General features: G+C 39.2%; 1 protein-coding gene across 2 annotated transcripts in view; it reads right to left on the bottom strand.

Moving 5' to 3' along the window:
* Window positions 1–12,323, bottom strand: part of ARID5B (AT-rich interaction domain 5B) — a 174,182-nt gene that overhangs the window by 90,745 nt on the left and 71,114 nt on the right. Inside the window, exons 1-2 of one of the 2 annotated variants that reach the window (XM_032842314.1) lie at window positions 5,300–5,304; window positions 5,171–5,175 (exon numbers count right to left, since the gene is read on the bottom strand). The exons of the other annotated variant lie outside the window; for it this stretch is intronic. The gene's annotated coding sequence lies outside the window, so the exon portion shown is untranslated. Of the gene's footprint in view, window positions 1–5,170; window positions 5,176–5,299; window positions 5,305–12,323 lie in introns of those variants that run through there. 2 annotated transcript variants of the gene reach the window in all.

Consider the following 12,323-nt stretch of genomic DNA (forward strand, 5'->3'; position numbering starts at 1 on the left):
CTTCACGACAACCCTATTCGTAGGATTACTGCTCATGAATATCCCCCAGTTCGGAGGTGAGATAACAGGTTCATACACCCAAGTGACTAGTCCGGGCTCTCAAGAAAGCAGAAAGTGATGGATGTGACACTGTCACCCAGTCTTTTAATTGCAAGTTTGATGGGCTTTCCTTATGACAAAAATGTCACAAATACAAATAACAACATTATTATGATCATTAAGGTAATACTTTGATTTCTCTTCCTACATGGGTGTGGTTGAAAGAAAATCTTTGTTTATTTAACATCTAATTATTATTAGAGACTTAATTAAGGTACAGTCCTGGGGATGAGGGTGACGGCCTTTGGTCACGGAAAATACGAAACTTCTCTGTCATCACAAACCGCACAATTCATCCAGTTATAGGTCAGAATTCCACTCCGGTTAAGTTAGCTTGTTGTGATTTTGGAAAACTGCAGTTCACACTGCCATGATTTAACAGTAGAGACACATCTTTTATGCACAGTGGTCCCCCCCTTACCAGAGGTTTTGCTTTCTGCCGTCTGTGTTCAGCAGCGGCCTGGAAGCAGACAACCCTCCTCCCGACACATCACCAGAAGGTCAGTAGAAGCCTAACGTTATATCACAGCACCTATGTCATTCGTCGCACTTCCTCTCACCACTCAGGCATTTTATCATCTCACGTCACAGGAAGAAGGGTGAGTACAGTACAATAAGGTATTTTGAGAGAGAGAGACTACTTTAGTGTCCAGTTTTACTGTTAGTTATTGTTATTAATCTCTTACTGTGTCTAACTGATAAATTAAACATTTTCTTAGGTTGTATGATTAGGAAAAAACAGGATCTATAGGGTTTGATGTGATCTGTAGTATCAGGCAACCGCTGGGAGTCTCAGCATGTACCCCCCATGGATGGGGGTTACTACATATATCTCCTTCCTACTTTCTACCCACATAATAGGAAATGAAGCCAACTTTAGGTTGTGCAAGCCCAGAAACCCTGTGCCTCCTGAACCTCTCCCATACTAAGAGGCTAGAAGCCCAGTTGGGACCTGGTTTAATGTGGTGATGTTTAATAATACCAAAACAAAAATTATGATAATTTTGTTCCTTATGAAAGGAACCCTCCATTTGGACCAGAATTTTGGCATTGTTTAGACAGAGGCAAATTTCCAACCTTACAATTAGACATGCCCAGAGGAATTGCCTTTAATATTTACAGGAGGAAAAAAAAAAAAGAAACTCCCCAAAAAGCAGACAAAGCCCATGAGACTCTCAGGACTGCTAAGAAAATTAACAAACCATTCTAGGTGAGAGTAAAGAGAAGATCCAGAGTAAAGGTGAGATCTGGAAGAACCAACAATTCATCTAGGGTAAAGTTTCTCTGAGGTGTCTTCAGAGAAACTTTACCCTAGATGCAGTTAACTAGTGCTTAGTTAACTGGAGAAATATTTTTTTCCTCAAGACAAAGCGTGGTCACCTTCACATGAAAAGTATGTATAACAGAGAATAAAATTATGAGTTTGGAAGAGCTTTCCAGATCTAAAATTCTATGATCCTATAACTTTCCCCTAAGCCTTTGCATTAAATTAACTTCTTCCTCATACAGCTACAAAACTATTAAATTGTTCAACAGCTGTCATACTTTATTTTGCCCTAGTACACTAAGAAACAAATAAAGCCAAACAACCCTTTCAAGAATTCTTATTTAAATTCCTTAGCTACTTCTTTCCTCCTTATGCATTTCATGTACGTATAAACAAACATGCGTATGCAGTACCCATGAAACAGAAGCTACCAATAAATGCTGCATAGGACATTTCCCCCTTTCTAGTTCATAATAGGTCTAGCAGATAAATCTAAGAATGAATAAAGAATGAATAAATTGCACATTTGTTTAGCAAAAAGACAAACAAAGTGTTCCTGGAACAAAGATTTTCTTTCAACCACACCCACATAGGAAAAGAAATCAAAGAATCACCCCAAGGAATCTTACTCTAACACACTTGAGTCAGTGGTAGTTGGTTGGGTTATGTAGGCACTACTTGATTTCTGTCCACAGAAAATGATCAGCAATAAATTGTTGGTCCCAAAGACTGAAATTTTCAACCATATTATGATATTCTATTAAAATGTCATCCCATTCCTCAATTCTCCCCTCCACCAATTAAAAAAAAAAGTGAATATGCCTATTTTTAAATGAAATATTCAAAGGGAATAAGAGACCCAAAATTACTAAACCTCATTTCAACTTCAATGAGAAGAATTTTACCTATTAAAAGTTAATACCTAAAGTACACTGCTTGTAATGCTCAACCAAAATTACTCTAATCCTGTGCTTATATCATAATTACACGTTTTGTTAACCTCTCTCAATGTCAATTTTTCACTTATTTATATATTTTCAAAGTCCAAAACAGAATTCCACAGAGAAACTGTAATTATAACATGAGACTCCACCCAAGCTTTTCAAACAGTAACTGTATACCATTGCTTTAATCCTCAGAGTTGGGCTGGGAATGGGGAAGGGGTGGGGGGGTGGAGAGGGTAAGAGCAGGCATTCATTCTGAATAGCACGTTGCTCAAGTTGTCTTTATACAAAGAGAGATGCATGAAATAGCAAACACAATGAATTAATGGAGCATTGACTTTCAAATATCCATAATGCTATTTTTTTTTAAAACAGATAATGGTGGCCAAATGCACAGGAGACGGAAAACATAAATTCCGGAGGAGGAATCTGCTTTTATCTTTTACACAACATTTAGAAATGTAACTTTCTTTTTCATTCTGGGGGGGTGGGGAGAAGGGAAGGCTTGTTTCGGAAACATCACACTATTATGCTTACTGAAAACCACTATAATCTACTTCTAAAATCAGTAAGCTTAAAAAAAAAAATCTTTGCACCAGGATTTTATAGAGCCTGGTGGAAAAAGTATGCATGTTCCTTCCTGCACCTAATTACCTCAACTGAAAAATCTGCCAAGTATTTTGCCCTTTAGTTCTCTTAATCGTATTAGGGCAAATGCATTTGGATGCCAGTAGAAACAAACATTTAAAGATTTTCACTTAAAAGATTCCAAATATGTATGAAGGCTACGCTTGAGACACAAAGTCCCCAGTCCTTCAAAGACAACATAGCGTGTTCTTTTTTTTCCCCAAGCAAATATGAATTTGCTCATGTTATAAAACTTGATGTCTAGTTTTGAGACAATTTAAGTAAAATAATGTCAATACGAGAGGCTCTTACAATGATTTATGCTTCTTTCTGTTACTTTATTACATTAGGCATTCCTTTCTCAAAGCTTTATACTTTTCAACTTGCTCCTAGCAACCAACCAACGGCAAAGCATCAACTTTATGTACCTGGCACCAGTCCAATTCTTACTGCTATTGACAATTATACTGAAGTTTCCATTTAATTGCTGCTCTGTTGTGACACTGAATATTTGTCATAATTAGGCATTTCCTATTTTCTGTCCATTCATTTTTGATTATTACCAAAAAGGAACTTTTTTTTTTATTTCAGAAAACCTAGGCATGAAAATTCTACAGATAAGAGCAGCTACAGCTGTTACTATCATTACCAACATTGTAACATGCAGCAAAAAAAAAAAAAAAAAAAAGAAAAACAAAAGAAAAAAAATAGAGAGAGAGAATATAATTTCTCGGAAGGTAATTTTCCTTTCAGTCTAAGTGCTCTTATTCATCTTACAGTTACTCAATGATTTCCTGTTCTAATTACAGGACATTATACAGAAAGACATTTGTAAAAGCAAAATGCAGCAGTGCGTATGACTACATAGCTTGGATTGGTTGAAAGTGTTTAAAATTCCAAAGTTGTACATCAACTTTATCAATTCCTGAATGCAAGTCCAAGTCTGTGTGTAACGCATCCCGCCATATTTCTACATCTCTCCTAAGGCAGTAAACTTAGTACCCGAAGTAAGTACACATCAAAGGGGAAAATACATTTGCAGTTAAACTGATGTTGAAGAGTGGGGTGGGGGAAGATGGGTTGTTGGTGGTTGTTTTTTTTCTCCCCCCCTCTTCAAAGCTGTTCAACTGGAGGCATGCCAAGACAAGGAGTGGAAAGTATTAATAATAAAAATAAATTAAATGCCTGATTAAAAGGGAGAGAGCACAAGATTCCATCCGGAATAGAAATGAAAATGCCACAAACTATTTCATAAAAACAGACTGTGACGTAAATTACACATCAGGATTGCACTGTTGTGGTTATTTTGAGAAATGGTTTGTACTGTCAGTCAGCTGCTGCTGCCCTACCCTTGCTGATTTTGTAATTCTCTACCCAGTAAGCAAGTGGGGCAGCCCTGAGATTGCTAAGACAGAAAACAGACCTAGCCATAGAGAGCTGGCAATAAAAAGATAATGTACTTTTAACATAACAGAACAAGAAGATTGGCTTTATTAACTAAAAAAAAACGACTTTAAATGGTCCCCAGCTTGCCATTTGTTCTGATAAATGGAAAGACAGATCTTCCCAGGAAAGGCCACGAAAACATCACTGGAGAACTTATAAAAAAGAAAATGTGGGAAAATATCTCCGTGCATGGTTGTAAACAAAGAATATTTCAAATGCAAAACCTGGGGCTTTTAACTCGCTGTTTCCCAAAGCCAGCCACTTTAAATACATGGACGCACACACACAAAAATACGTGTTAGAACGTTCATATTGGCTTTTACACTGACTGTTGCTTCCTCACTCCGAAAAGAAAACAATGCCAGGCTGAACTAAAACCAAACACTGCCATCGCTCTGAGTAACAAACGAACCCACTGGGAAGCCAGCCAGCTCCACCTCCAAGGTTCTCCCAAGTGGCCACTGAATTCTAAGTCACATTCAGGAGCCACTCTGGATTTCCTTCTGAGAATTCTGCATCTTATTTCCATACAGCTCACGTCAGCTGAAGGCGAGTGTCACAGGTGATGGTGGTTATGCAGTGAGTGTCTCTCCTCTTGAGACCACGTGGCCAGATTCTCAAGTAGGGAAAGCGGTGACCACATTTGGAGTGGAATTCTAAGGGGTCCGACCTACCTAACTCGCCTCCCCTTCACACGCTGTTAGGCTAGTTAGTCATTCTTTCAGCATAAATGAATTTCAGTATCTGAAGAAGAAAATATAAAGGACCCACGAGAACCCCAGGGAACCAGGGCTTGGATAAAATTTTCCCTACTCTAAAAATTGTGCCAAACGTTTTCTCAGAGATGAACGTACACATTTATTTATTTACTAGTGGTCCAGTAAGACTGTTATATTGGATTTGAACTTCGTTAAACTCAACCTTTTCTGGGCTGATGAGGAACTACAACCGAGATCCAGTCAGCCCTGTGGCGACCATGACAAAGTTGTTGGAAGAGAAGGAAACCTGACCTCATTAGTCCAACTGGTTTTAAAAACTGTAATAACTTCTGCCATCTTTCCCCTCATAAATCTATACGGATTTTCATTTTCAAGTTGTATCTTACACTTGCCATCACTGCAAGAACCATAATCCCACTATGCAGCAGCTGTGTAAACCCTTTACATTTGAGAGACCCTCCTGAGCTCCCACAACTCATGAATAAACCTCATTAAGGTGTGATACGGGATAGATCAATAGCAAAATAATTAACTTCCACACATCAGTATCTCAGCGTGTAAGATCCAAATGTGTGCCTTAGCAAAATGACCAATCGCTATTTGCTATGACTTTCATGGACAAGTAGTCAACACCAATCGGGCTAAACCTCGTAAATTCCAACGTGGTTTATAGAGAAACAACAACAACAAAAAATACACAAGTGTGTGGAGAACTAAACATCAAATAGTGTAGGACAGACTGATATTGATTACTTAATGCCTAGCATTTTGAAGACATTTTATACATATATCAAATGTATTTTATACACATTTTATACATATACATATGTGTGTGTGTGTGTGTGTGTGTGTGTGTATAAAATGGATGGTACGGGGGCGCCTGGGTGGCTCAGTGGGTTAAGCCTCTGCCTTTGGCTCGGGTCATGGTCCCGGGGTCCTGGGATCGAGCCTCACGTCGGGCTGTCTGCTCAATGGGGAGCCTGCTTCCTCCTCCCTCTCTCTCTGCCTGCCTCTCTGCCTACTTGTGATCTCTGTCAAATAAATAAATAAAATCTTCAAAAAAAAAAGGATGGTACGTCTACTTTCATTAAAACTCGATGGCCCTTAAAAATAGCAAAATCAAATAACTTTTAGGGCATGCAAAGATTCCATTACATTGAGTGAGAAAAAAGTAAGGTATGAAATAATATATTCAAACCTATGTCTTTTGTTTAATAACGTTACTGAGATATAAGTCACACATCAGACAACTTATTTGTTTGAAGTGTACGAGCTTTTAGTATATTCATGGACTTGTACATCCATCACTACAATCAAATTTAGAACACTTTCATTCTCCCAAAAAGAAAATTCTAAACCCTCTTGCTCCCACATCTCCCTGCCCCTCACCAGTCCTAGGAACTGCTTAACCTACTTTATGTCTCTATCGATTTGCTTATTCTGAACATTAAATATAAACAGTATCATACAGTATGTGGTTCTTTGTCACTGGCTTCTTTTGCTTGGGATGCTGTTTTCAAGGTTCATATATATCGTCAAGTGTATCAGTATTTCATTTATTTTTATTGCTGAATAATATTCCATTGTACTGATATGCCACATTTTATTTACCAGTTCCATCCGGTGATGAGATATTATTGTTGTTCATACTTTTTGGCTACTATGAATAATACTGCTGTGAACATTTATTTAAAGGTTTTTGTGGACATAGGTTTTTATTTCTCTTGTGTATATACTCAGAAAGGGAATTGCAGGGTCATATAATAATTCTGTATTTACCTGTTGAGGAATTGCTGGATTGGTTTTCCAAGAGGCTGTGCCATTTTACACTCTCTCCAGCAGTGTATGAGGGTTCTGGCATCTCTATATCCTCTCTATCATTTGCTATTATTTGTCTTTTGATAGTCATGCTAGAGGATGTGAAGTGGCATCTCCTGTTGTTTTGTTCAATGTTTCAAAAGCATTCTTAGTAGATGAATGCCTCTAGGTTTGAGATTATATGTGATTATTTTCTCCTTTGTTTGCCTGCATTTTAACTGTGTGATTTTTAAAAGATGGGAACATCTGGCAAAGGTATATGAAATTTCAAGGGATCTCAAATAGTCAAAACAATATTGGAAGAGAACAAAGCTGGAGGACTTCCCAATTTAAAAACATATTACAAAGCTATAGTAACCAAAACAGTGTGGCACCAGCATAAGGATAAAATGTGATTGAACAGGAAAAAGAATCCAGAAGTAAATTTTCAAACGTATGGTCAACTTATTTTTGACAAGGGAGCCAAGTCCATTCAATGGGGAGGGGGCAGTCTTTCCAACAATGATGTGAGGGAAAACTAGATATTCACAGGAAAAGAATGAACTGGACTTTTACAGCACACTACATACAAACATGAACTCAAAATGGATCAAAGACTCAGATTTAAGAGCCAAAACTATAAACATAGCAGGAAACTGTTATGACTTTGGATTTCACGAAAACACAGGCAAGAAGAATTAAAAAATAGATAAACTGGATATCATCAAAATAAAAAAAAAATTGTGCATCAAAGGACGCCGTCAAAAAAGTAAAGAGACAGGGGCACCTGGGTGGCTCAGTGGGTTAAAGCCTCTGCCTTTGGCTCAGGTCATGATCCCAGGGTCCTGGGATCGAGCCCGTATCGGGCTCTCTGTTCAGCGGGGAGCCTGCTTCCTCCCTTCTCTCTCTCTGCCTGCCTCTCTGCCTACTTGTGATCTGTCTGTCAAATAAATAAATAAAATCTTAAAAAAAAAATAAAAAAAGGTAAAGAGACAACCCAAAGAATGGGAGAAAGTATTTCCAAATCACATATCCAGAATATAAAAGAGCCCCTACAACAGCAAAAAGACAAACAATCCAATTTAAAAATGGGCAAAGGTCTTTAACAGATATTTCTCCAAGGAAGTTATACAAAGTATACATGAAAAAGTGCTCGACCTTATTAATCATCAGGGAAATGCAAATCAAAACTACAATGTGATAACCATTTCACACACACCAGGGTGGCTATTATTTAAAAAAAAACAAATACAAAAGCAAAAAACTCCAAGTGTTGGTGAGGATGTGGAGAAGTTAAAACCCTTATTCTTTGCTAATGAGAATGTAAAATGGTACAGCTGTGGGGCAAAGCAGTCTGGAAGTTCCTTAAAAGTTACATAGAGAATTACTATATGACCCAATAATTCCACTTTTAGGTATATACCCAAAAGAATTGAAAACAAGGACTCAAACTGATACTTGCACATCAATGTTGATAGCAGTATTATTCATAAGAGTTAGAAAGGGGAAACAACCCAACCGTCCACCAATAGATGAACAGCTTGACAAAAGGTGGAATATACAAACGAAGGACTGTCGTTCAGCCATAAAAAGGCACGAAGCTCTGACACATGCTACATAATGAAAACATTATGAGAGGTGAAATAAGCCAGACACCAAGGGACCAATATTGTATGATTCTACTCATATGCGGCTTCTAGAATAGGCCAGTTCCTGCAGACGGAGTTGACTAGAGGTTGCCAGGGGCTGCTTGTGGGACGAAGGGACAGGGAATGGGGAGTTGTTGCTTAATGGGTACAGAGCTTCTGTTTGGGGTGATGGGAAAGTTCGGGAAACAGTGGTGACGTTTACGCAATATCACAGGAATATTTAACACTACCATACATTAAAAAATAATTAAATGTTCGAGGCACCTGGGTGGCTCAGTGGGTTAAGTCTCTGCTTTCGGCTCAGGTCATGATCTCAGGATCCTGGGATCGAGCCCCGCATCGGGCTCTCTGCTCAGCAGGGAGCCTGCTTCTCCCTCTCTCTCTCTGCCTGCCTCTCTGCATACTTGTGATCTATCTCTGACAAATAAATAAAATCTTAAAAAAAAAATAATTAAATGTTCAATGCGATGCATAGTTTACACAATATAAAAGGAAATGTCTCACAGGGGTTGTTGTCTGTTTGAAGGCACTCTTAGTTGTTCTTGGGAGGAGGACAGGCGTCTGTCCAACAACTACAATAGGAACTCCTGGAGGGCACAGAAGTGGTGCCCTCATTTCTTGTGGCCGGCCCAGACCCCCGCACGTGTGCTCACAAGTGTAGCTGCCTGCAGTCAAGCACCTGACCTTCCGTCCAGGAGCGACAGCAGCTGTGTCCTGGGTTCCCCCAAGGCTCTGGTCAAGGAGTACTTCCTAAAGGCTGAAGGAAACTGGAGAAAGTTGTCCAGCAAACAGCACTGCTGTCAGGAACTGCTAGGCCTTTTCAGATGAAGGGTCATGAATGAAGGCAGACGTTTCATTTTGGAAACTTTTTTTTTTTTTTTTTTTCTGAATAATCTCACCACTTGAGGAGTGTGTGGACCACCCTCCAAGTGCTGGACCCACCTCCACATGACCGCACTGACTTCCAGGAGCTCACCTCCCGAGGTGACGAGCGTGGTAGAGATTGCACTGTTTTCTTTCTTATTATCGCAGGGCTTTGGATGCACCTTCATGCGGAAAAGAGGGCAAAGGCCTTTTTGGTAACAGTGGCTCATCTTAAATCAGTGGTCTTCAAAGTGGCAAACCCCACCCAGAAGGCAGACGAGAACTTTCCTTGGAAAGTAAGAGCCTAGGTAGGTAGGAGCCTACCTACACAGAAATGGGACAGCTCCTCAACATCTCTATCATTCCCTCTTCTGTCCACGTGCCCAGGGATGAGACGGCATTCAAGATGGCCAGTCTCCTTCTTTAACGTCACCCGTTCCTGGTCTTAGGAGCACTAAAGAGACGACCAAAATACTAGTTCTGAAGAAGCCTCCTCAATTGCTGTATCCAGACACTTTAAACCAGACGCTTCTATTCTTTCCTTTCTTCCAGATATTTCTGTTAATGAAGCTTGGCAGTAGGAATGGAGTACTTTGGCCCGTGTTAGGGCGCTCTGAATTCAGAAAAGCCAGAGCGATCAAGGTTAATGATGCTGATCCCTTTAAATCTAGGTGGAATGCTCTGCAGGTCTACCAGACTTTTTTGAAGTAAATTAGATAAAACCTAAGGAGAAACATTTCATATGATTTATTCAGGACTGTTATACTTTAATAAATACAGATTTTAAAACTTAAGGTTTTTATCAAATCATATATGTTCATTTTAATTACAGCCAATTACCATTGATATCATGTTTAATATTTTCTACCTCCTATTAACAAAAAACTCATTCAGACTGATGATGAGAAAATTCAGACGTCCACTGAAAACCAGGTAAAGGTCTACATACAGTGTTTGGGAAATCTAAAGCCAAATATGTAGATAAAACCTAAAAAGTAAGAAGAAAATGTGAAATAACTTTAATAACCTATCTTTTTTTGGCTTTAATTTTTTACCATTAAAAGCAAATTCAATGACTATTTTGCCCCTCTCAGTTTTATTGAACTATTACTGACATTTACCACTGTATTAATTTAAGGGACACAACACAATGATGCATGTGTTTACCAAGAAAAGATTTTGTCTTATTTCATAGGACAAGTGTATGTGTTTCTCTAGGGTATATTCTTTTTTTTTTTTTTTAAGATTTTATTTGTTTATTTGACAGAGATCACAAGTAGGCAGAGACGCAGGCAGAGAGAGGAGGAAGCAGGCTCCCCGCTGAGCAGAGAGCCTGATGAGGGGCTCAATCCCAGGACCCTGGGATCATGACCTGAGCCGAAGGCAGAGGCTTTAAACCACTGAGCCACCCAGGTGCCCCTCTAGGGTATGTTGTTAAAACAAACAAACAAAAACAAACAAACAAACAAAAACTATTTTCTCTAACCCAGTATACTCACAATATTATTTCAGCACATAGGCAATATAAAGAATTACTAGAGTGATAGTTCACATTATTTTTTTTCCATATTAAGTTTCTGAACTCTGGTATACGTTTAACATGTATGATCTCTCTTTATTTGGACAGGCCACGTTTCGAAGGCTTCAAAGCCACTTGTGGCTGGTGGTTACCATACTGGATGGCACAGTGGTAGAGAATCCACCAGAAAAGAAACTGGAAGAGCCCTGTGATAGACAGCCCGGGCCTGAAGAGGCAGCCGGGACAGTTGGGGCTGTTCTAAGTATCTGCCACAGTCCCCATGATGCCTTTCAGTCCTGAACTCTCAGACCCACGATCCTAAGAAGTTCAGAAACACAACTGAAAGAACAACCCTGGAGGGAAGGCCTCCGGTGGCTGTTACTTCATTGTTCTGATAACCAAACTCCTAAGCAAGGCCAAAGGGTAGCAAGCGGCCCTGCGTCATTATCTCAGCAGAGATCCTTGCTTGCCACTTCTGGTTTTCTGGTGAATGATTAAAAAAAAAAAAAAAAGGTAAAATTAAAGAAAAGAAAGCTTCAACTATAAAACCTGGTAAGAGCCCTCTCTCTGAGTTATATCTATTTTGCTGCTCTAACTACAAGTTCACCTGGTGCCATTTCCATAAACCATCTGCTCTATTTTTTTATCACAATGCCAGGAGAACATCAGTTGTTCAGAATGGGTATTTTTTTTTCTTTTCCTTTTTTCTAGTGTGTGCAATATGAAAATTAGTTTAACATCTGAAGGAAAGAGATACTTATAAAACGTACTGGAAACTGAAACCACTATTCAATCTCACGCTGCTGCAGTCATATAAAAACTGTGGCACCTTCTAATGTGCTCTTACAGTGCATGGTGGAAAACTGTCATTGAAAGCTGATGATATGGATAGGCTCTGTCTTAACTTCCTTTTGTACAATCTTAGTAGTGAGTAAGCTGATGTAAGACAGGAGGAGGAGGAATCTGGTTTATGCACATTTCCCATAATATCTATCATCTGCTGAAAATCATTTCCACTGTAAAATTCCGGCTTTCCTCAATCTCTAATATCCACACCTACTTCCCTTTTCTCCTAAAAGACACAATAAACAAATCGCAGGTGACTAATGTATTAATTCCAGTTATAATTCTGTGGTTTCATATCACGAGTTAACCAGTGCTACAGATCCCCATTTTAGATTTTTTTTTTCCCAAAAAGAGATTCTATTTATTTATTTATTTGAGAGAGAGAGAGAGAGAGAGAGAACAAGCAAGGGGAGTGAGAGGGACATGCAGACTCTGTGCTGAGCCCAGGGCCCGACGGAGGGAGGGCTTACTCTCACAACGCTGAGTTTAGGACCTAAGTTGAAATCAAGAGTCTGACATTTAACCAACTGAGCCACCCAGGTGCCC

The sequence above is a fragment of the Lontra canadensis genome, unplaced genomic scaffold, assembly GCF_010015895.1.
Source record: "Lontra canadensis isolate GAN:19392208 unplaced genomic scaffold, GSC_riverotter_1.0 scaffold3, whole genome shotgun sequence".
NCBI lineage: Eukaryota > Metazoa > Chordata > Mammalia > Carnivora > Mustelidae > Lontra > Lontra canadensis.